This window comes from Bubalus bubalis, chromosome 13 (genome assembly GCF_019923935.1).
Source record: "Bubalus bubalis isolate 160015118507 breed Murrah chromosome 13, NDDB_SH_1, whole genome shotgun sequence".
NCBI lineage: Eukaryota > Metazoa > Chordata > Mammalia > Artiodactyla > Bovidae > Bubalus > Bubalus bubalis.
Genome location: NC_059169.1, coordinates 75,581,257 through 75,606,562, shown reverse-complemented (window position 1 = coordinate 75,606,562; position 25,306 = coordinate 75,581,257). Strand labels below are relative to the sequence as shown.

Sequence of the window (25,306 nt, the reverse complement as noted above, 5' to 3'; positions counted from 1 at the left end):
TAATAACCACTACACAATGCAGCCTCCAATTTCAAAAGATCCTGCCCTCATTCTGTAAGTTCTTAAAAAAGATAACAGTTCCGCTACTCACATGTACAGAGTTTTATCTGTCTCTGTGGGTCTGTTTTTCCATAAAAACATCTATGTCTGCTTTATTGGCTATGCCAAAGCCTTTGACTGTGTGGATCACAATAAACTGGAAAATTCTGAAAGAGATGGGAATACCAGACCACCTGACCTGCTTCTTGAGAAACCTGTATACAGGTCAGGAAGCAACAGTTAGAACTGGACATGGAACAACAGACTGGTTCCAAATTGGGAAAGGAGCATGTCAAGGCTGTACATTATCACCCTGCTTTTTTAACTTCTATGCAGAGTACATCATGAGAAATGCTAGGCTGGAGGAAGCACAAGCTGGAATCAAGATTGCCGGGAGAAATATCAATAACCCCAGATATGCAGATGACACCACCCTTATGGCAGAAAGTGAAGAACAACTAAAGAGCCTCTTGATGAAAGGGAAAGAAGAGAGTGAAAAAGTTGGCTTAAAGCTCAATATTCAGAAAACTAAGATCATGGCATCTGGTCCCATCACTTCATGGGAAATAGATGGGGAAACAGTGGAAACAGTGGCTGCGGATGGTGATTGCAACCAGGAAATTAAAAGACACTTGCTCCTTGGAAGGAAAGTTATGAGCAACCTAGATAGCATATTAAAAAGCAGAGACATTACTTTGCCAACAAAGGTCCATGTAGTCAAGGCTATGGTTTTTCCAGTGGTCATGCATGGATGTGAGAGTTGGACTATAAAGAAAGCTGAGAGCCAAAGAATTGATGCTTTTGAACTGTGGTGTTGGAGAAGACCCTTGAGAGTCCCTTGGACTGTAAGGAGATCCAACCAGTCCATCCTAAAGGAGATCAGTCCTGCGTGTTCATTGGAAGGACTGATGTTGAAGCTGAAACTCCAATACTTTGGCCACCTGATGTGGAGAGCTGACTCATTTGAAAAGACCCCGATGCTGGGAAAGATTGAGGGCAGGAGGAAAAGGGGATAACAGAGGATGAGATGGTTGGATGGCATCACCAACACAATGGACATGTGTTTGGGTGGACTCTGGGAGTTGGTGATGGACAGGGAGGCGGGACGTGCTGTGGTTCATGGGGTCGCAAAGAGTCGGACATGACTGAGCGACTGAACTGAACTGGTGGGTCTGTTTGCTTTGACTGTCCCCAAATTAAATCAGTATCAGGAAAGCAAGCTAGGAGCTCAAAGCTGAGAGAAATATTACCCATTTGGAAAGGGCCATTTGTTGTGAAAAAAATAAATCAATAAGGTAAAGAATAGGAAGTGTTTACCAAGAAAGTTCCCAACACCTGATACCTTCTGAACTGAAGGAATTATTGGAGAAAATTATATTTTTAGAAAAGCATTTAGGGATTTCCCTGGTGGTCTAGTAGTTAAAGACTTCCCCTCCAACACAAGTGGTATGGGTTCGATCCCTGGTTGGGGAGCTAAGATCTCACATGCCTTATGGCCAAAAAACCAAAACATAAAATAGAAGCAATCTTGTAACAAGTTCAATAAAGACTTTAAAAATGGTCCACACTAAAAAAAAAAAAAAAAATTTTTTTTTTTTTTTAAGAAAAGCATTTAAATTTATCCTAAGGGTACCACTGATACAAAGGTCATTTCAACAAAATGATTTTCAAAGTAACAGAAGCAGAACTTAGGGAGGCGGCACTCAAGAGAAGGCCACAGCAGAATCAAGACTGATTTGCGCCCATGTCCAAGGAGTAGAAAACACAGACCTCATTTCCCCAAGATCCTGCTGGGACTGAATATCTTTACTTACTTAACTACTCATCCATGATACTATCTGAAAAAAATGCTGACCCTGCAACTTTGTGCAGATGCCTGCTGTGGCCTCAACAACTCTTTATTGAAATACACATTTTCCTGTCTAATAGAGCCCAGAGTTTGAAGCTCCTTCACTTGAGCTGACTTTCTACTGCTTTATCTCTGCTATGGCTGCATTTGTGCTAGGTGTCCAGTATTTGTCTCTGTGACCACGTACAGTCCAAGGCAAAGAAAAATACAAGTAGAAAATGAAAAGCAAGAGATATTTCTTTCACTGTCTTGCAAACTAAAACAACTACAGTTAAGTAGGGAAAAAATTCCTGTAAAAAATTAACTCCCATCGTTTTTTACTTACAAAAGAAAATTGTTGATGTAAGCAAACTGATCTGTATGTGTATGTGTGTCCTGTCTCACCAACGTGCAAGCTTCTCTTCTGTATTATAAGGCTCTAAAGGGCATGGGTAAATTCAAGAAACCTCCCTTCTCACACGGGACGATGCCAAGGCCGGGGCCATGGTGGCTGTGCCCGCCCCCGGGTACTCTCTGGTTGTAAGGGAGCTGAGCTGATTTGCTGATGACGTGGCCAGGTTTGTCACTACACACCCAGACAGAACCCTGCCCAGGGGAGGGGCCTATTTAACATGAGTTGGACTAAACCGAAATAATGTCAGTGTTATCCAGTTACCTCCACTAGCAACCAATCTAGGCAAGCTTTGATATTTTCTAAATTGTTCATTTGCTTTACTCTCTTTAGAATTGTTACTATTTTTAAAGTGTAGGCATATGGTTATACTTAGCTGGAAGTAAATATTTAACCCAATCTCTACTAAGTAAAGCCATTAACATTTTGCATACAATCTGAAGACATATACAAAAATACATATATACACAAACACACATTTGGAATAAAAGCTGTTCTCATCATAAGAGTGCTGTTTTCTATTTGGTAACAGTGAATAGAGATTTACACATCAGGAGGCAGACACCTTACCATTTATCTTTCGTCAGCCCATCTGCCAAAATACATCAACTTTCCTCTCCACCTCCACCTCCTCAGTCATGAATGCCCTCATATTCAGGATGCGCGCATGCTAAGTCACTTCAGCCGTATTCAACTCTGAGACCCCATGGACTGTAGCCCACCAGGCTCCTCTGTCCATGGGATTCTCCAAGCCAGAACACTGGAGTGGGTTGCCATGCCCTCCTCCAGGGGATCTTCCTGACCCAGGGATTGAGCCTGCCTTTCTTGCGTCTCCAGCACTGGCAGGTGGGTTCTTTACCACTAGTACCATCTGCTGCTGCTGCTGCTAAGTCACTTCAGTCGTGTCCGACTCTGTGCGACCCCATAGACGGCAGCCCACAAGGCCCCGCCGTCCCTGGGATTCTCCAGGCAAGTACCACCTGGGAAGCCCTAAATTCAGAACACAGTAGCTGCTTATTTTAAAAAAATCTAGAACCTCACAGCTGCTCCCAACATGTCTCATTCTGTTCCCACGGCAAAGCTTTCACCTTGTTTGTCAAAACTGAAAACCTGTTTCCTACTTTTCATTGGAGAGATCGATTAAACTGATAAAAATAGAACCCCAAACTGCCATAGCTCTTTTAGTCATCTTAATGAATTGTAATTAGTTTCTAAATATTCAGTTCCTGATTCCCGATAAAACTGAGGGCATAGGCTCATGCAAGCTCTGGTTATTTCTTAACACCAGCGCTGGTAACAGAAATCTAACAGTCCATTTCTTCCCTGTGGTCTTTATGTTTTCAACTCTGATTAGCATGTGTGGGGCTGGTAAATAACTGAATTGGTTTTTACAGTGAGTGACATATTTTGAAATCTGCAAAGCATCTTATGCTGAGAAATCAAGCCAACCCTTGCTTTTCCCAAGATAGCTCTGTGCACTCCAGTAATAATAAGCTGGAGCAGATCTCGACTTTCCTATTAGCATCTCACAATTTATGAGCTTTTGATATCCATGGGATGATTTTTAGAGGATGATTTTAATTCCCCAGTGTACCCAGATAACTAGGAAAATAATAGACAATAAATGAGTGCTTTAGAGAAGGAATTTAACTAAGAATTTAAAGCTTCACCCAAGCTGAAAGTAATCAAAGAAACTTTACAATGGTCCTGATCTGACTTCAGTATTCCCTTGACATTATAAACGGAATGTACCAGCTTTGAATAACTTACTCCATTTAGGCTGCACAACTATTCTGTGACGCAGTAGTCATTATCTACAACAGTTGTATGAGGAGATTAAGGCTCAGATATTTTAGGCAAGTTACAGAATTAGGAATTAGCAGATCTTAAATTCAGTCCAGATCCAGCTGCATTCAATCTAGATCAGCCACCTTCACAGCGCTCACCAACCCCCAGGCATAAGACATAAAGTGAGTTCTTGAACTTTCTGACATTTACCGCAGGCACCATGTGGATCCTTGCGGGGCTTCCCAGGTGGCACCAGTGATAAAGAACCCGCCTGCTAATGCAGGAGACCTAAGAGACACATGTTGGATCCCTGGGTCAAGGAAGATCCCCTGAAGGAGGGCATAACAACCTACTCCAATATTCTTGCCTGAAGAATCCCATGGACAGAGGAGGTTAGCAGGCTATAGTCCATAGGGTCACAAAGAGTCAGACGTGAATGAAGCGGCTTAGCACATAGCATATAGACCTATGTATCAAGTTTAAGCCTAAAAAATATTCAAAGTTCATTTATTTCATGGATTATCCAAGACTTTTGGCTTCAATTTATCACTGATTACATACTGAGCAGGAAATGGTAGGGCTACAATTTTCAACCATGATCTTACGTAAAGATTTAACATATCTGTGGAATTTGAAAAATCAAATATAAAGAAATTTTTTATATTTTATATATATATATATAAATATATACATACCATATATATGTACCTCAAATAATAATTTTAATAGAATTTGCCTAGTAAGTTTATCGTGGAAATCAAAGTGTGTATTGTTCTAAGCAAAAATCTTTAAGTTTCTATCAGTATCATCCACTGACAAAGTATTAATGTCTTAAACTTTGTCACACCGGTAACAAAGCTGTGTGTCAACCACACACCCCCTGCATGCTCCAGGTAAACTGCTTTTAATCTATATATCTTTCAATTACCAATTCATTAGAAGTTTGGAACTCCATAGTAATTAAGTATTTAAGCAACAAGTTTGGCAGAATCACCATCCAAAAGTATTGAGAACTCACTAAGTGAACAGAATTAGAAATGGATTTTTTTTTCCCCCAAAGTGAATTCAGATTATACCAACTCACTGGTACAATTCCAGCTACTTAAACACAAACACCTCTGATAGGTAATTATTAGGAATCTCTGCTAATTCTGCATTAGGTTCTACTGGGAAACTTCATTACACGCCTTGTGAGAGCTTTTGTCCCAGACTATCTCTACAAGGATGTCTGTAAAGTGAACAGCCTAGAAGGATGAAGACAGTGTCTCCCTCCAGGACAAATGACAGACTGGTTACCTGACCAGGATATTAAAGGCTGGATATGTTTGCCAGCAGCCCTTTATAACAGCGGTCCCTAACTGTTTCGGCACCAGGAACCAGTTTCGGTGGAAGACAATTTTTCCACGCACCAGAGGGCCAGTGGGGGTGAGGGTATGGTTTCAGGATAATTCAAGTGCATTACATTTATTGTGTACTTTATTTCTAATCTGATGCCGCCACTGATCTCACAAGGAGGTATTGGTCCGAAGCCTGGAGGCTGGCGACCCCTGCTTTGTAAGAATGATGGCTTCTTAAGCTCTGCCCGCCTCAGCTGTGACACAGACCCTCCTGGGTGAAGCACCCACTGGGGTTGCTAGGCCCTGCCCCTCTGGGAGTTGAAGGCCAAGAGAAACTGAGCGGGAGCTCCCGCTGCCGGCTGGGCCATGAGCAAATAAAATCCTTTGTGTCTGACCCAGGATTTTCCTGTCTATTTCCAACCGGTATAGAACTGAGTCAGGTGCAGAGTTCACAGGCAAGGTAAAATCTCAGAGCTTTACCGATCTTGACAGTTATGTATGATTGATTAAGTATTTGCAGAGGCTCTTAACTCCAAGGTAAGTTTCTGCACCTCCTTTCTGAAGCCTGAAACTCACAGCCACCACGTTCGTTCACACAATTACGGCAAACCCACTGAATAAAACCACCTTCCTTCAAGACCTGGCCACCTGACAGCTAGTAAAACGAGGGGGTTGCAGAACAAGCGGAGGCGGCTTGTCCACTGTCCGCTTATTAGTACCTTAGTGACCATGGATCTGCACGCCCAAAACAAGACATCCTTCTAATGCCCTGATGGATTACATGCTTTCCCAGGCTGACCTGTAAATCCCCACCATCAATCAGTTTCACGGGAAGAAAAACTCCTGTCTTGCTCCCGTATTTTGCTCAAGTTTTTGAGGCGCGGAGGTGCCCCTACTTGGTTCCGTTCCCCGACCTTGCCAGTCTGGCATGTGGACAGTAATAACGAAGATTTACAGGGCCCTTCTCAACAACCGTTTGATCCTTGTCCCACCTGGAGATGCCGACGATTTGTAGGCTCTCTTCACAAGAGGCTCGACGAATCCAAGTGCTGCCCACGAACCCAGGTCTGGTAATTGAGGCAGCAGACGTGTCAGCTCCGGGCTTCCAAGCCTTTCCCCTGTAATGGTTTGAGTCTCCTGTTCAGTGAAGGGCTCAGCCGGCGTCTGCCCCGCCAGTCCCGGACCCGGCGCGCCCGCGGTCAGCATGGTCCAGCCTCCTCGCAGCATCTCCCACGCCCACCCAACCGCGGGGCTGCGCCTGCGCAGGGCGCCTCCTGCCTCTGCTTCCTGGAGACCCCAGGTCCCATCACCCACCTGCTCCCACACACACCTGCAAGGCACGGAGGCTCTGCCCCGCCTCGCCCCCACTGTGGCTCTCTCAAAGCTCCTTCCTGCTAAATCGCCGCAGTCAACCTGACTTCTTTGCGGCCCTATGGCCCGCAGCCCCTCAGGCTCCTCTGTCCAGAGGATTCTCCCAGGCAAGAATACTGGAATGGGTTGCCAATTCCTTCGCCAGGGGATCTTCCCCGCCCAGGAATTGAACCCGTCTCCCGCATTGGCAGGAGGATTCTTTACCACCAGCGCCACCTGGGAAGCCCCTTTAGCTCTTTTCAGCTACTCTCAAAATGGCCCTATGAGCAGCAAGGGAGGACAGCGATTACAGAGCAGGACCTAGAGCCAGAAGACATGGGGTTTATAACTCCAGCTCAATTACATATTTGTTGTATGATCTCAGGTGACTTATTTAACTTCTCTGCCTTAGTTTCATCATCCATATAATGGGGATAATAACTACCTCTGTTACAGGATGCTGTAAATACGGCATGAATTAATTACTCCAAGCAGGCCTATACTCAGCAAATGTATCTGTTACCAGTACTAGAACAACCACTCCGAGTCCCCACTGGACACACCAAATCCCATTTTCGGTTAGCACCTCAATTTCTCATTGTCAGGCCTGGAACTGAATTCAGGTGAACTTTTCCAGGGTCGCCACATCCAAAGCTAGCCTAGCCCACTCTGCCATCAGAAACGTAATTGTCAAAGAAAACATGACAAGCTCCAGAAATCTTTATCATTGAATGAATAAATGCACTGAACAACTCTGTCCTTCACGATATATATTCTGAAAGAGAAATGAAACTCTGGGCTAGCCCACCCTCTGCCTGCTCTTTGAGTAAATTCACATAGTAGGCAGAAAAATAATCCCCCTCCAGGCCCCTCACAAGACATCCATGAACTTCTCCTGGAGCCTATGAGTATGCTATCTTACCTGACCAAAGGACTTTGCAGACTTGAGTAATAAGAACATTGAGATGGCAGGTTTTCCTAGTTTATCTAAGTGAGCCCAATCTAATCACATGAATCCTTAAAGCAGAGAAAGCACCCCAGCTGCAGTGAATCAGAGAGATGGCAACCCGAGAAAGAGTCAACTCATCACGGCTGGCTTTAAAGACCTTGAAAGGGGTGCAAATCAAGGAATGTGTGTGGCCTCAAGAAGCTGAAACAGGCAAGAAAATGGATTCCCCCTGGAGCCTCCAGAGAGAAACGCAGACCGGCTAACACCTTGGTGTTAACCCAGTGAGACCTGTGTGGGCTTCTGATCTCTAGAACTTTAAGATAACAAATGCCTATCAAGTTGCTAAGTCTGTGGTAACTTGTTGCTGCAACAATAGAAAGCTAATGGAGTCCCTCTGGATCCCCCTCATAGGGAAAGACCACAAGCCAGTATATGGGCACTATATTACTGTGGGATTGAGCAACAGAAAAGCACATACTTCCTCACTAATTCATTCTTTCATCGAGTCACTCGATGAATTTGAATTATGAAGCACTTGCCATAAGCCAGGCACCATTCTATGTGTTATGAAAAACAACAGTAAACCAGGGAGGCACGGCTGGCTTCCGTGGCATGGAGCTTATGTCTCAGAGGTAACACAGAGAGAGACAGAGACACTAAACAGGCCACTAAAGAAATAAAACCATTTCAAACAGTGATAGGTGCTGTGAAGAAAATGAAACAGAATGATGAGACAGAGAACACAGGGAGCAGAGCTGGGGGGAAGGAAATCCCAGACTGGGTGGGAGGAAGGCTCTCTAAGAAATGACATTTGAGCTGAAATCAAAAAGGTACAAGGAGTCAGCAAGGCAGAGATCTAAGTCAGCTCCCGAGCTGCTAACCCGCGGCTGACCAAGACATTCTTACTGAGACTGTAAGAGATGAAATAGCCACTCTGAGAAACTGACAGGACTCCTTGCTCCGAAGAAAAATGCACCGTGTGAATCGCTGCTCCGAAGACAAGTGCACCGTGTGAGCTATTTCACTCATTTTCCTGTCCTCCCTCTTCACAACCATGACTTTCAAGGCTCTATTTTTTAACATACTTAAGGAGCAGGCTCGGAGAAGGCAATGGCACCCCACTCCAGTACTCTTGCCTGGAAAATCCCATGGACGGAGGAGCCCGGTAGGCTGCAAGTCCATGGGGCAGCTAAGAGTCGGACACGACTGAGCGACTTCACTTTCACTTTTCACTTTCATGCATTGGAGAAGGAAATGGCAACCCACTCCAGTGTTGTTGCCTGGAGAATCCCAGGGACGGGGGAGCTTGGTGGGCTGCCATCTATGGGGTCACACAGAGTCGGACACGAGTGAAGCGACTTAGCAGCAGCAGCAGCAAGAAGCAGGGTAACGGCACCACTACCCGCCGAGCCCCTGATAAGCACTCTTCGTGAGATCACTTGGTGCTCTCCTTATCTGAATATGGACGTGGTTAGGTTCCTGGGACGGCTAGATTGCTCTTATTTGTGACGGATTCCCCGGTGGCTGATGCCTCTGTCAGCGACACTGGCTCCAGGACCAAATTCCTCGCTCAGGGTTCAGACTCAGATGGAGAACCAGAGGCGATGCAGACCCCCTGGTTCATCCTGTACGCTTAATCAGGAGGAAAAAATATCAAAGTCTGTAGATGGTGAGGAAACGTGTAAGATTCTCTCTCCTGTCCTGTCAGGGAGGAATGATGGCTGCTGTCAATCAAAACATACATACAAAGGATAAACCACTTGATTCATCAATTAAAGGGCAACTTTCTCCGACAACTATGGTAAGCTAGTGAAAACAACTCCAATTTTTAGTAAGACTGCCATAGTGTCATTAATATCTTTCACAACTGCTTCTCTCTCAGGTCCTTTATGAAGGTCAAACTAGAATATCCAAGGAATCTGCCACGAGTCAGCATTTCCAGACATACACACACAATTCAGAGCAATGCACACCACCTTGCACACTTGCTAAGGGTTTCTTCCACATACACCTTCCCATGTGAGAAGGAGACAAAGCTGAGATACACAAATGAGTCAGTTTCTAGAGGTATGCTACCCATTCCTTATATGTTAATATAATAAACATACATATAGAAATTAAAATTTCATTTCAGCCATGAAATTAAAAGACGCTTGCTTCTTGGAAGAAAAGCTATGACAAACCTAGCCGGCATATTAAAAAACAGAGACATCACTTTGCTAACAAAGGTCCATATAGTCAGAATTATGGTTTTTCCAGTAGTCATGGATGCATGCGATAGTTAGCCCATAAACAAGGCTGATAACTGAAGAATTTACGCTTTCGAACTGTGATGCTGGAGAAGATTCTTTAGAGTCCCTTGGACTGCAAGGAGATCAAACCAGTCAGTCCTAAAGGAAATCAACCCTTAATATTCATTGGAAAGAGTGATGCTAAAGATGAAGCTCCAATAATTTGACCATTTGATGCAAAGAACTGACTGACTGGGAAAGACCCTGATTCTGGGAAAGACTGAAGGCAGGAGAAGGTGACGACAGAGGATGCCATGATTGGATGGCATCACTGATTCCAGGAGATAGTGAAGGATGGGGAAGACTGGTGTGCTGCAGTTTATGGGGTCACAAAGAGTCGGATGCAACTTAATGACTGAACAATAACAACATATAGACTTACTATTGAGTGGGAAGGCTTCTGTGTTGGGGAGTTGGGGTGCAAGGTTAACACTGTGTAACGCACTGACCCTGAGGATGGTGATCATATTTTAGAGCCAGAATATCTGAGTCTGATTTCCAACTCCACCAAATAACAACTATATGACTTTAAACAGGACACACCTCTGATTAATCATCAATTCTTTCTTCTCTATTGACTGAGGTTGAAAGAAATGCCCTTTCACCTGTTCAGAGGGTTCTCACAACCTCAAAATGAGGTTGTTGGGAAAGAGCAAATTAGCCAAAGCGGCAGTGGTCAGGCTCTCTTGCTCCATGCCCTCTCGCTCTCCCCCCGCCCCGTTTTGTAAGTAATGATTTTGTAGCAGCTGAGCTCACTTATAGCACCGCACATACACCTCACGAGCTACGTGCTTGGCCATGGGCTACTTCTGTTCTGTAAGCATATATAAGCCCCACCTGGAAAGCCCTTGAGGGCGAATTGGGTTGTGTTGTGTTATGTTATATCTGCTGCTGCCATGTGGGAACCAAAAAGGTAGAGTCTGCTTCTTGGGTGCACTTTGAAAATTTAAAAGGTGAGTTTTTAAAACCTTTAAATTTTTCTCTTGAATCTCTGGATTCCCTTTTGATCTTAATAGAAATTAACATTATGCACTTCTGAAGTTCTCAATATTGTTTTCTTTTAGATGGGAGCTCTCATCACCAGGTATATTTAGGATTGCAGAACTAAAATTTTTAACATTTTAAAATTTTTAACATAAGTACTGTTCATTGATTACTTATGAACAGTACTACAGATAATAAGTAGCTTACTCAGTAATTAATCTGCCTGCAATGCAGGAGACCCAGCTTTGATTCCTGGGTTGGAAAGACCCCCTGGAGAAGGAAATGGCAACCCACTCTAGTATTCTTGCCTGGAGAATCCCATAGAAAGAGTCCATAGGTTTGCAGGAGTCGGACACAACTTAGCTTCTAAACCACAGATAATAAGTACATATTTTTAAATAATTTAAATCTTAGAAATTAAAGCAGATACCTTTTAGAGTTGTGAAGATTTAGTGAGAAAACTGTGGTCATGTCAAATGCACAATAGATCTCTCTTTCTTCAGCTGTAAATGTAGTCAGTTTATACCTCTGAACGAGTTTAGTTTCTTGATCTTTATCTGTACATGTAAAGGCTTCCTACATGGAACATTTATGAAAACAACACATGTGTATAGAAAAGTCTGACTTATAAACAAAAGTATTTGTTACATATTATGAAGTATAATAGGAGAAGGAAATGGCAACCCACTCACTCCAGCACTCTTGCCTGGATAATCCCACGGACAAAGGAGCCTGGTGAGCTACAGTCCATGGGGTCACAAAGAGTCGGACACGACTGAGCGACTAACACACACACACACACACACACACACACACGCATGTTGCAGCAGCCAGAAAAGAATAAACGTGTCTGCAGTTCCTACAGCTTCTCGCATTTTCTTCCAGCCTCTTAGCTCGCGCCGTGCCTAAAGCGGGTTCAGCAGACACTGCGCACAGTGAGACACAGCGAGACAGAGATGTACTCTGTGAACTAAATACAAGTGTAAACCCAAGTCCCCTGGCCTTCTCGTTCATGGTGCTACAAATATATTGGGTTTAAGGCAAAAGCCTGGGTCCCAGGTCTCCACACTCTGCCGGGGAGTCCTCGTCTCAGTCATTCGCTCTGCAGTGCCCAGGTGGCGGTGGGCAAGGCGATTCCTAATCTGAGAGCCTTCCTCTCCTCTTCGCCTGTGCTTTTCCCCGTTGCACTGGCCTTCATTGCTCCATCAATCCACAGGTTACAACGGACACCACTAACAACCCTGTCTGGACACATAACTTCCTGTAGAACACCAACTCCAGGCCCAGCCATCAGGGAAACCATTTCCAATCTTGGGCCTTGCTATTTCAAAAAGTGACCACCAGGAAGGAGTCATTAGGCATTATGACCAGTTCTTTACAGGGACTGACAATTATATATTAAGGGCCAGATAATATTGTAAACTTCAAAGGCTTTAGTACTGTATCTAACACATTGTTTTTTGCTTTGTTTTTTCAACGCATTAAAAACAATCCTGAGCCTTTGTCCTTACAAAAACAGATCTGGATATGTCCCAGGTACAGAGTCTACCCACCCATGCCTTACGCCACAGCCTCCTTCCTCCGGGAGCACACTTGTTTCTGTGTGTGTGAGGAGGTGTCTGCTGTAGTAAGGGGAGTTGCTGCTGTTAAGTCGCTTCAGTCATGTCCGACTCTGTGCGACCCCATAGCTGGCAGCCCACCAGGCTCCCCCGTCCCTGGGATTCTCCAGGCAAGAACACTGGAGTGGGTTTCCATCTCCTTCTCCAATGCATGAAAGTGAAAAGTGAGTGTGAAGTCACTCAGTCGTGTCCGACTCTTTGCGACCCCATGGACTGCAGCCTACCAGGCTCCTCCATCCATGGGATTTTCCAGGCAAGAGTGCTGGAGTGGGGTGCCATTGCCTTCTCCAAAGGGGAGTTGAGGGGATGCTAGTTAAGTCAGGAGAGGTACCTTGAGTCTCTGTTACCTTGACTACCCAGGCTGTTGCTCAACCTAGTCCCACTCGCAGACTTCTTCCCATGTGCCTTTCTCTCAATCTGGCCTCTTTTGAGGAATCCTGAGCCATAGGAGAAAGCAGTCCGTGTCTGAGCTCCAGAAGTGAGTCAGGCTCAAGTTCTCACACTCAGTGCTCCTGTAAAGCAAGCATGTGGCTTCCATGTCCCCTGGACATTCTATGGCAGTGAGAAGGCCACTCTGCCCACAGCACACGGATGGAAGATGCGGGCTGCAGTTACCTACGATACCATCCAGCTCAGCAAAAAGGCATCACTGGGCCACCTAGAGTACCTTAGACATTTATAAGCTGCTATGGACAGGACAGGAGTCACTAAGTTATTTGCGACCCCATGGACTATATAGCCTTCCAGGCTCCTCTGTCCATGATGTTTTCCAGGCAAGAATACTGGAGTGGATTGCCATTTACTTCTCCATAGGATGCTATGTTTATTATCAAAAAGGAAGAGGGGGAGGAGAGGAGAAGGAAGAAGGAATAAGGGAGATGAGGAGGGAAAGGAAGAGAAACCACTGCATAATATTTCATTTGGAGGTCATTATAACCACAGAGCCATTTTCACCTGATACTTACAGCAAGTTTATCAAACACTGTCACATTATCCAAAAGCAAAAGTGAGACTCCTCCTCATTGATGGCAAGGCCAAAGAATGTTCAAACCACCGCACAATTGCACTCATCTCACACGCTAGCAAAGTAATGCTCAAAATTCTTCAAGACAGGCTTCAACAGTACATGAACCGTGAACTTCCAGATATTCAAGCTGGATTTAGAAAAGGCAGAGAAACCAGAGATCAAGTTGCCAACATCCATTGGATCATTGATAAAGCACAAGAGTTCCAGAAAAACATCTAGTTCTGCTTTACTGACTATGCCAAAGCCTTTGACTGTGTGGATCACAAAAAACTGTGGAAAAATCTTAAAGAGATGGGAATACCATACCACCTTAAATGCCTCCTGAGAAATCTGTATGCAGGTCAAGAAGCAACAGTTAGAACTGGACATGGAACAATGGAATGGTTCCAAATTGGGAAAGGAGTACATCAAGGTTGTATATTGTCACCCTGCTTATTTAACTTAGATGCATCATACAAAATGCCGGGCAAGCTGGAATCAAGATTGGTGGGAGAAATATCAATAATCTCGGACATGCAGATGATACCACCCTTATGGCAAAAAGTGAAGAAGAACTAAAGAGCCTCTTGATGAAAGTGAAAGAGGAGAGTGAAAAAGTTGGCTTAAATCTCAACATTCAGAAAACTAAGATCATGGCATCTGGTCCCAGCACTTCATGGGAAGTAGATGGGGAAACAGTGACAGACTATATTTTTGGGCTCCAAAATTACTGCAGATGGTGACTGCATCCATGAAATTAAAAGATGCTTGCTCCTTGGAAGAAAAGCTATGACCAACCTAGACAGCATATTAAAAAGCAGAGACATTACTTTGCCAACAAAGGTCTGTCTAATCAAAGCTATGGTTTTTCTAGTAGTCATGTATGGATTTGAGTTGGACTATAAAGAAAGCTGAGTGCCGAAGAATTGATGCTTTTGAACTGTGGTGTTGGAGAAGACTCTTGAGAGTCCCTTGGACTTCAAGGAGATCCAACCAGTTCATCCTAAGGGAAATCAGTCCTGAATATTCATTGGAAGGATTGATGCTGAAGCTGAAACTCCAATATTTTGGCCACCTGATGCGAAGAGCTGACTCACTTGAAAAGACCCTGATGCTGGGAAAGATTGAAGGCAGGAGGAGAAGGGGCCAACAGAGGATGAGATGGTTGGATGGCATCACCGACTCAATGGACATGAGTTTGAATAAGCTCTGGGAGTTGGTGATGGACAGGGAGGCCTGGTGTGCTGGAGTCCATGGGGTTGCAGAGTCAGACATGACTGAGCAACTGAACTGAACTGACTGAAAGGAGAGAGAGTAGATTTGGTCCTCAGTGAACATCTCCCCTTCTTAAGAGATAACTTCACTTTGATTCTTCTTGATTTTCACACACATGCCGTAAGTCAAGGCCTTCCCATGTGTAGAGGGTGCTCAGCTACAAATCAGTGAGTGAGTCCCCTCAGCCCACAAAGGAGCCAGAAAACAGGGCCCCTTCATCTCTGTGTCTCAGCATAGATCGGTCACCTGAAGGTGCCTCTCTCAGGGCATGAATGGGGGATGCAAGTCCCCTCTGACCCTGGCAGATCCAGCTGTACCCAAGGACACCCGTGTCAGTGGGTTCTCATCCTGACTCTTGTTCTTGACAAGCTGCACAACATCATGCAGAGGTCAAGACATGGGCTGTGACTCAGCGTCCACAGACCTGATGAATTCAGTCCATCTTCTAAGCAACTGGCACTAAGCTGACACAGAACCCGGTGATAACATTCATGGCATTGATGATGGTGACCGTGGCGCTGTTACCAACCGGTCAGCTGGAAAGCCTGTGCTCATTGCCACTTAAGGAGGGCTGACTTTGAGAGGGCTGGAGACAATGTAGAGACGGAGAAGGTGAAGCCATCCCGAGAGCTGGTAAGTTGTAGGAGGAGGGTGACTAACAGCCATGAAGATGATCAGAAAGAAGAAGGGTAAAGAAAAAAAAAATTAGCCCAACTAAGACACCAGAGCTGACTACTGGAGCTGAGGATGGAGGCCTGTCCCCACGGAAGATGCCGAATGCCGGGAGGTCTACGCTGAAAGAGCACTTTCCTCAGTAGTGGGAAGGTGTGGGAGGCCTTGTCTGGGCTGATAGAAGAGGAACACAGCAGAGAAGCTGGGGGGTCAGTGATGTGGTTTCAGCCGCTCAGAGGAGAAGGAAGAGCCACAGGTGGTGCCTGGAGCTGTACCAGGAGGAAAATGGAAAACCTGAAACTGCCTGTAAGCGGCCAGGGAGAGCACCAGTGACAGATGGGAAGGGGAGGAGGAAAGGTCGAGCAGTCAGGGCTGGGGAAGTGCCTGGCCCAGGAGGACTGATGGCTGTGTTTTGGTTGCCAAGACAACGAGCCTAAGGAACAGCCGGAGAGGCCCCAGACTCTCTCTCTGGGGTCCATCTGCTCTGGGTTAATCCTGGCAGACCTGATCTTCTCCCACTTAAGTGTACAGTGTGCTACTCTTGTCGCGTGAGGTGTGTTTATCACCTGAAACAACTCGCCCCTGACTGTATCAAGATCCTGCTGGTTACAATCAATCACGATTCAGAAACACATATTTTTCAGCATCGTTAGTGGAAACAAATGTCTGCAACAACTAACCCGAAGCCAATCACAGGAAAGAAAAAGGAAAGCATTCTAACCTTTAGCATTAGGCATAACTTCTTTAAACACTGAGAATGTTACAGCAGAGATCTACCTTTCCCAGCAGAGAATGTACTTCATATTTGCCTCTGGAAACTAAAGATACTACATATAAATTTGAAATCATATATTTCTTCAAAGTATTAATTTTTAAAGCGGCCAAAATTGCTAACAACCAGGGAAAGTACGGATTTATAAATTATGTGCTTGGTACATAGTATACATTGTGAATTTGCATGCATATTAAATGCAAATAACCAGAAGAGTGTAACATTAAAGCTTCAAATTTATATGTGCAAAAGACAGTAAATTCTAACACTGAAATTCTTCCCAGAAAAAAAATTAACTCGCCACATCCCATGTGATTACTGCAGTCAGTGGAGCAGCCTCAGTGCAGAGTTCAGGAAGAAAATAACTTTTATCAGTTATGCCCATCCCGCCAACCAGGTAGAGCTCACAAGACCATTTGGCATCGTGTGAGACAGTGGTAGGGTATTGATACTGCTCAGCTTTTCAAAGTTTGTTTTTTAAATAATTTGACAGGAAAAAAATGTTCCACTAAAACTGCCACCTTTGAATCACTAAGAGAACCTTTCTTGTAAAAATTTAAACACTGAGGAAATGGGGCAGAAAACAGCTGACTCTGCTCTTCCACTAAAGGAAAAATCAGAGATTTGTGATGGTAAAATTTTACATGTCAGCTTGGTCAGCTGTGGTGCCCAGTTATTTGGTCCAACAATAGTCTAGATGTGGCTGTAAAGGTATTTCTGTAGATGTGACTGACATTACCTATCTGTTAACTTTAAGGGAAAGAGGTCACCCTGGACAGTCTGAGTGGGCCTCGTACGATAAGCTGAAGGTCTTAAGGGCAAAAACTGAGTTTCCAGGAGAAAAGAGAATTCTGCCTAAAAACTCTAGAAATCTGGCCTATGTTTTTAACCTGTTGACTTGCCCTAAAGATTCCAGATTTAAGGCTACAACATCAACTCCTGTCTGCTGGCCAGCCCAGTGAGTGTCAGACTTGCCTGCTTCACGCAACTGTGTGAAACAATTACTTAAAATAAATAAACCACACACACATATTATACACACACACATATACACACACATATACACACACATATACACACATATATTATACACACATATACACACACATACACACATATTATACACACATATACACACACACACACATATATACATGCACGATATCTATTGATTCTATTTGTCTGGAAAACCCTGAGTGATATGGGATTCAAAAAGATTTCCCATTTAGAACAAAGTGTCCAGTATTACAATCCATCCTGAAGGCTGGGTGAATGCTGCTTGATTTTGATTACAATATAAAAATTAATGTATTCTTTTATTAATTTTTTTATTTTGAGACATATAACATTACATCAATTTCACATGTACAACATAATGATTCAATATATGTATATATTGCAAAACATTTACCATAAGAAGTCAGGTTATTGTCAATCACCACCCATAACTACAAACTTTTTTCTTGGGATGAGAAGTTTTAAGCTCTAGTCCCTCAGCAAGGTCTGAATGTATAATACAGTGTTATAGTCGCCATGCTCTACAGTACATGGCAACGACTTACTTATTTATAACTAGAAATCTCTACCTTTTGACACTTTTGCTCCTTTTGTTCAAAAAGCTCCACCACTTCAGAATGCAAACCTATCTTGAAAATTGCCTTCCTGATACTCATTTAAAGCCTTTTCACTCCAATAAGCTGACTCTAAGAAGAATAATGGGGAACTGTATCTGTAAAGGGGGCTCATGAAAATCTCTTGGCTGGCTGAACATCTGGTTAGCAATACTGGTTTGGAGCTCACCTTGTTTGTATTTGTGAATTCTTTGTAGATGCTAAGTCTTGGGTAATAAGATTGTCCCCCCCCCCCCCAACATTTATGACCTAAAAGCAAAGATCATGCCATCAGCTCTAATAAAGCAAATATCCGTGTCAAGTTCAGATCAAACAATTTCACGGGTTTAATGCCACTCTGATTGCTCCTTCTCTGTCTCCTTTCTCCCTTGGCCTCACCAAAGCAGCTTACTGTGTGTGCACTCCCGCCTTGGCTCTTACTGGCTCCTCTTTGCAACATGGAATGCTTATCCCCACACCCGGATCCAATTACTGTGTATACAGCCCAACCCAAGCCCGTGTTTCCTTTCCTGGACCGATAACTCTTCTCACATCCTTTTATTTATTGCCAACTGCAGGATCTCCTGGGGGCAGGAAGAATGAGGGGAAGGGCCCTACCATGTCCAAAGGATAATCAATCAATTTAACAAATTTCTATCTTTTGCAAACTGATCCTTTGCCATGGTTCCATGACTTGTAAGCTGGGAAGAGAACTGACCTATTCAGGAAGGCATCTGGACATTTGATGCATAATCTTTTGGATAACCCCGACACATTTTTTTGGGGGGGGGGGAACCTGTAGGGATGGGAGGAGTTCTCCAAGGCAGCCTAGGAAAATCTCTTCTCTTTCTCCCTTCTTCACTGCAGCCCTTCTCACCAAGTGCCTGCCTCTTTCCTCTTCTTTCGAGTTTCTGTATAGCCCACAAAGCAAGCATCATCTCCCCTAAATGTCATTTTGATCATGTCACTTGTTGCCAAGAGTTCCAAATGTTTCTTCAAGAAAATTAAATTTCCATCCCAGATCTCAAGTCCATCAGATGACTCCCTGCTTTCCTCCTACTCCTCTTTTCCAGCCCCGCCCCCGCACCCTGACCCCGCCCCCACTCCCTGGTCCCAGCCCTGCCCAGTCCCTTCTCTGCTCTCCAGATGGTGATGCTAACCCTTCTCTCTCCTGCGGGCGTGCATGCTCAGTCCCTTTAGCCGTGTCCAACTTTTTGTGACCCAATAGACTGTCCATGGAATTCTCCAGGCAAGAATACTAGAGTGGGAAGCCATCCTCTTCTCCAGGGGATCTTCCCGACCAGGGATTGAACCCACATCTTTCATGAGTCTTGCACTGGCAGGCAGGTTCTTTACTTGCCCTCTTTTTAGAATCTTCTTTTGAATCTTTGCTTGGAATAGAAGTCCCTTAACTTTATAAAACTAACTCCTGCTCATTTTTCACAGGGAACATTCAAGAGCTGATGGGCTTCCTGGATCCCATATCCCAAATAACTAAGTCAACATGGTTATCCACCATTCCTGATTCAGATCCTGAAGTTGGGACTCACAGCTCACATCCAGGAAATCCTGGAGCAAAAAGTCAGTAACCACCTGAGTAATAACGCTCTTGATCTCATCTGAAAGCACGCCTATTTGTTTCAATCTCCTAATAAAATCACAAATGAAAAAACTCCCCCAAATTTAACCTTTCCTCTCAGCAAATTCTCTTAGACAGGAAACTGGTCTACACAAGTATTATTAGGCATGCATACCAGAATGCATTTTCCATTGTGATTTATGCACATTACCTACAGTTATGGATGTATTTTTGGAAAATTGTTTTTAAATATTTAATAGCCATTAAACGGGTAAAATAATACTCTGCGCCTTATGGAACAGTGAGAAGTCATTCTAGCACTTTGTGCAAGAATTTGCAATTGTAATCAGTAATTTGGGCAGAAAGAATGCCAATGGTTTTCAATCATCACTGGTAAAAATGTAAATTCTTTAAAATTAAGACTCTGAAGTTCACCTGCATTAATCTACTGCTAATGCAAGCTGGGACTATTCCCTAGGATTTTGAATGGCTTAACATCAGCAAGACATGTCACAAACGCCATCCAAATCATTCAATACATATCATGCATTATTCCAAACTTCTCAGAAGATAAAACAGAGGCAATGAGAGTGTTTGAAGAACAAAAGGAAAAATGAAGCACAGAGACCTTGGGTTAAAAGTATAAAACCCTTGAGAGGGTTTTAAGGACATTTTAGAGTCCTGAAAAATGAAGACAAATCAGCAGGCCCATTAACTCAGCAGTGAATTAAAGTGTCATTGTTTCCAGTTTCAGCCTTGAATATGGAGGGCGCCGAATGGACCACATTCTCCTTCCCTTACGTAGAAGGACGGTGAGCAGTCACTACTCTGTATACTGAAGTGCCTTTCTTCTTTTCCAGCTAATTTAGTGAAAGAGTGCTATCCATTTCCTACCTCTTTTGAAACATTATTACTAACTTCCCTAGGACCACATTAAAGGGATAGTGAGAAAATTAACAATTGGAGATTCAAAAAAACACAAGCTCTATTCCCCATTCATTTCAATTTTTCTTCCTTTTAGTCAAAGGTGCTGTTTATTATCTTCAGATGTTCTGTTCTTTATTGTAATACTTGAAACAGAGTGGAAAATACAGCATGTGGATAATCCACAAACTGACGAGTCCAACTTGTGACCCCATGGACTGTAGCCCGCCAGGCTCCTCTGTCCATGGGGATTCTCCAGGCAAGAATACTGGAGTGGGTTGCTGTGCCCTCCTCCAGGGCACCTTCCCGATGCAAGGATTGAAGCCAGGTCTCCCACATTGCTGGCAGATTCTTTACCATCTGAGCCATCAGGGAAGCCCAATACTTGAGACAAAATGGAAAATACAGCATGTGGATAATGCAGAAACTAAAGAAACTCTGAATTTAAGAAGTGAGCCGTATTCCACAATTATCTACATTTGCTTGCCTCATCTCATGGAAATAGAGTCAAAGCAGCTCCCTCCAATCCCTGGATGAGGTAAAAGGTCTGGAAGATCTAATGTGAACACATGAGAGAGATTCCTAAAGAAGCAGCTTGTATTTATACTAATTTGTTCATGACGCAGTCTCGCCAGTTAAGTAGGGATAGGCCCACGGGTTAACTGCTTGCAACTCTTGCAGTCCTTTCGCGGGCCTCTGCTTCCACATCCAGAAGTCAGTGCATCCCAAGTGGTAGGTCTCAGCACACTGCTGTGCTGTGAACTGACTCCAGATCTGCTGTGAGGTCCTGACACCACTGGGCCATGACACCCACATGGACATGCTGCTGTACAAGGCACCACTGCCCTTCTGGAGAAGTGGCCGATGCAGCTGGAGGGAGGTGTTTGCATTTCAGATGTGCAAGGAACATCTGGACGGAGGCGTGGCTCTAGGAAGTTGGGGAGAGAGACTTGCTGGGCAACGCTCCAGGTATCAGCTCCCCAAATTCTCTATGGATTTCAGAAACTTCTTTGTGCTGGGGGCTAATGCACCCTTTTCCTTGGCATCCAAGCAACCTATGGGGTAACTGCTCTGACAATGAACATGCATTTTACAAATTAGGGCCCTGCCATTATTTTTAATTACTTCATAGACAAAAAAAAAAAAAAAATACAATGGGCAGTATCAGAGTATCGCATGTACAGAGAAAAGAGAAGTATTAAAGCAATTGAATTTTTTAAATACAAACTTTCAAAAATATTGTTGTAAAATTTGGAATAGTGTGGAAACAGCTCGAATATTTCTTAATTGCTGCCTGTATAGTATCTGACAGCGACGAACACGAATGCCAGGAGAAGAATCACTGACATCTTGATCAAGAATTCTATGAGAGTATTTCAGGCAAATAAGCAATATGAAACAAAGTTACATTCATGAAAACAAATTCAAGTTTCTTATTAGAAATTTGAGAACATTTTATTTGGAAGTTTCTTATCTATGCAGTAATCCCAAATGGATGTCCTCAACTATGTGCACCACCATGAGGTGAAATTGAGGGCTGATTTAAATAATGTGCTTATGTTCGCACCTCTGGGATTTTCAATTTTAGGTATTATCTACTGACCTCTCACGGAGAAGGCAATGGCACCCCACTCCAGTACTCTTGTCTGGAAAATCCCATGGATGGAGGAGCCTGGTAGGCTGCAGTCCATGGGGTCGCTAAGAGTTGGGCACGACTGAGCGACTTCACTTTCACTTTTCACTTTCATGCATTGGAGAAGGAAATGGCAGCCCACTCCAGTGTTCTTGCCTGGAGAATCCCAGGGACGGGGGAACCTGGTGGGCTGCCGTCTATGGGGTCGCACAGAGTCGGAAACGATTGAAGCGACTTAGCAGCAGCAACTGACCTCTCAAAGAGGAAGATGAGGGTTTCTTTGTTTCATCCACATATACTTGTCCCATGTTCCTGTCCTGTCAGATTTCTAGCACAAGTGTGGTTATGTTAAATACCCATTTTTATATCATTGCAACTACAGACACTCTTAATGTCTGAGTCAGGTATTTTTCACGGGCTTCCCAGGTGGCTCAGTGGGAAAGAATCCACCTGCAAATGCAGGAGCCAAAGGAGATGCGGGTTCATTCCCTGGGTCGGGAAGATCTCCTGGAGGAGCAAATGGCAGCCAACGCCAGTATTCTTGCTGGGAAACCCCATGGACAGATGAGCCTGGCGGGCTACAGTCCATGGGCTCGCAAAAAGTCAGACACAGCTGAGCACACCAAGCATACATGTATTATTAATGCTACTCAATGATTATATTTCCTTTTCAACATTACTTTTTCTTCTTCCTGGAGTTAATCTCTGTTGCATTCAGGTTACTTTCCTTATATATCTACCATGAGGTTATCCCCAAAGCCTCCCCCAGTTCTGTAAACTTCTTAACATTTTATCAATGTCATCATCTTCAAGAGGTCTTTCCTGTAGCCCCCAGCTTACTCCTGTTGAGATCAGCGGGACACTTGTCCCTCTCCATGCCTGGCTCTTCTGTTGTCCTGTCTCTGGGATCTGGGGCCTTCTTTCTCCCCCACCCCCAACTGGTTTATGCTATCATTTTGCATTCCAGTCCCCTATCACGAAAAGGACATCTTTTTTGGGTGTTAATTCTAGAAGGTCTTGTAAGGCTTCATAGAGCCATTCAGCTTCAGCTTCTTCGGCATTACTGGTTGGGTCATAGACTTGGATTACTGTGTTATTGAATGGTTTGCCCAGGAAACAAACAGAGGTCATTCTGTCATTTTTGAGAGTGCATCCAAGTACTGCATTTCAGACTCTTGTTGACTATGAGGGCTACTCCCATTTCTTCCAAGGGATTCCTGCCCACAGTAGTAGATATAATGATAATCTGAATTAAGTTCGCCCATTCCAGGCTATTTTAGTTCACTGATTTCTAAAATGTCGATGTTCACTATTGCCATCCCCTGTTTGACCACTTCCAATTTACCTTGATTCATGGACCTAGAATTCCAGGTTCCTATGCAATATTGTTCTTTACAGCATTGGACTTTACTTTCACCACCAGTCACATCCACAGCTGGGCATGGTTTCCACTTTGTCTCAGCCTCTTCATTCTTTCTGGAGCTACTGCTTCACTTATCTCTGGTAGCATACTGGGCACCTACCAACCTTGGGAGTTCATCTTCCAGTGTCATATCCATTTGCCTTTTCATACTGTTCATGGGGTTCTCAAGGCAAGAATACTGAAGTGGTTTGCCATTCCCTTCTCCAGTGGACCATGTTTTGTCAGATCTCTCCACCATGACCCATCAGTCTCCGGTGGCCCTACATGGCATGGCTCACAGTTTCACTGAGTTAGACAAGGCTGTGGTCCGTGTGATCAGTTTGGTTAGCTTTCTGTGATTGTGGCTTTCATCCTGTATGCCCTCTGATGGAGAAGGATAAGAGGCTTGTAGAAGCTTCCTGATGGTAGGGACTGGCTGTGGGGGAATCTGGGTCTTGTTCTGATGGGTGGGGCCATGCCCAGTAAATCTTTAATCCAATTTTCTCTTGATGGGGAGTGGAATGAAAAAGTAGGAAGTCAAGAGATACCTGGAGTAACAGGCAGTGTTGCCTGTTTGTACTCCAATGTTGCCTTGGATTACAAAATGAAGCAGGACAAAGGCTAACAGAGTTTTGCCAAGAGAACACACTGGTCATAGCAAACACCCTCTTCCAACAACACAAGAGAAGACTCTACACATGGACATTACCAGAGGATCAATACAGAAATCAGATTGATTGTATTCTTTGCAATTGAAGATGGAGAAGCTCTATACAGTCAGCAAAAACAAGACCGGGAGCTGACTGTAGCTCAGATCATGAACTCCCTATTGCCAAATTCAGACTTAAATTGAAGAAAGTAGGGAAAACTACTAGACCATTCAGATATGACCTAAATCAAATCCCTTATGATTATACCACAGAAGTGAGAAATAGATTCAAGGGATTCAATCTGATATACAGATTGCCTGAAGAACTATGGACGGAGGTTCATGACATTGTACAGGAGGTGGTGATCAAAACCATCCCTAAGGAAAAAAAAAATGTAAAAAGGCAAAATGGCTGCCTGAGGAGGCCTTACAAATAGCTGTGAAAAGAAGAGAACTGAAAGGCAAAGGAGAAAAGGAAAGATATACCCATTTGAATGCAGAGTTCCAAAGAATAGCAAGGAGAGATAAGAAAGCCTTCCTCAATGACCAATGCAAAGAAACAGAGGAAAACAATAGAATAGGGAAGACTAGAGATCTCTTCAAGAAAATTAGAGATAGCAAGGAAACATTTCATGCAAAGATGGGCACAATAAAGGATAGAAACGATATGGACCTAACAGAAGCAGAAGATATTAGGAAGAGGTGGCAAGAATACACAGAAGGACTATCAAGAAAGATCTTTATGACCCAGATAACCACAATAGTGTGATCACTCACCTAGAGCCAGACATCCTGGAATGTGAAGTCAAGTAGCCCTTAGGAATCATCATTACAGACAAAGCTAGTGGAGGTGATGAAATTCCAGCTGAGCTATTTCAAATCCTAAAAAAATGATGCTGTGAAAGTGCTACACACAATATGCTAGCAAATTTGGAAAACTCAGCAGTGGCCACAGGACTGGAAAAGGTCAGTTTTCATTCCAATCCCAAAGAAAGGCAATGCCAAAGAATGTTCAAACTACTGTACAATTTCACTCATCTCACACGCTAGCAAAATAATGCTCAAAATTCTCCAAGCCAGGCTTCAACAGTATGGGAACCGAGAACTTCCAGATGTTCAAGCTGGTTTTAGAAAAGGCAAAGGAACCAGAGATCAAATTAACAATGTCAACTGGATCATGGAAGAAG

At 43.8% G+C, this 25,306-nt stretch overlaps 1 protein-coding gene and 2 long non-coding RNA genes across 5 annotated transcripts in view; 1 reads left to right on the top strand and 2 right to left on the bottom strand.

Moving 5' to 3' along the window:
- LOC123328843 overlaps positions 1-11,237 on the bottom strand; it is a 61,583-nt gene extending 50,346 nt beyond the window's left edge. Inside the window, exons 1-2 of one of the 3 annotated variants that reach the window (XR_006543841.2) lie at positions 7,677-8,915; positions 6,397-6,522 (exon numbers count right to left, since the gene is read on the bottom strand). This is a non-coding gene — a long non-coding RNA (uncharacterized LOC123328843). Of the gene's footprint in view, positions 1-6,396; positions 6,523-7,676; positions 8,916-10,376 lie in introns of those variants that run through there. The other 2 variants (XR_006543843.2, XR_006543842.2) reach the window with 2 other exon arrangements.
- The window catches only part of LOC123328863 (translation initiation factor IF-2-like), a 384,326-nt gene that overhangs the window by 206,491 nt on the left and 152,529 nt on the right, over positions 1-25,306 (bottom strand). The gene's annotated exons all lie outside the window — the stretch shown is intronic.
- On the top strand, positions 10,816-19,581 carry LOC123328846. Its single transcript, XR_006543848.2, has 2 exons — positions 10,816-10,947; positions 19,379-19,581. It is a non-coding gene; the product is annotated as an uncharacterized LOC123328846 (long non-coding RNA).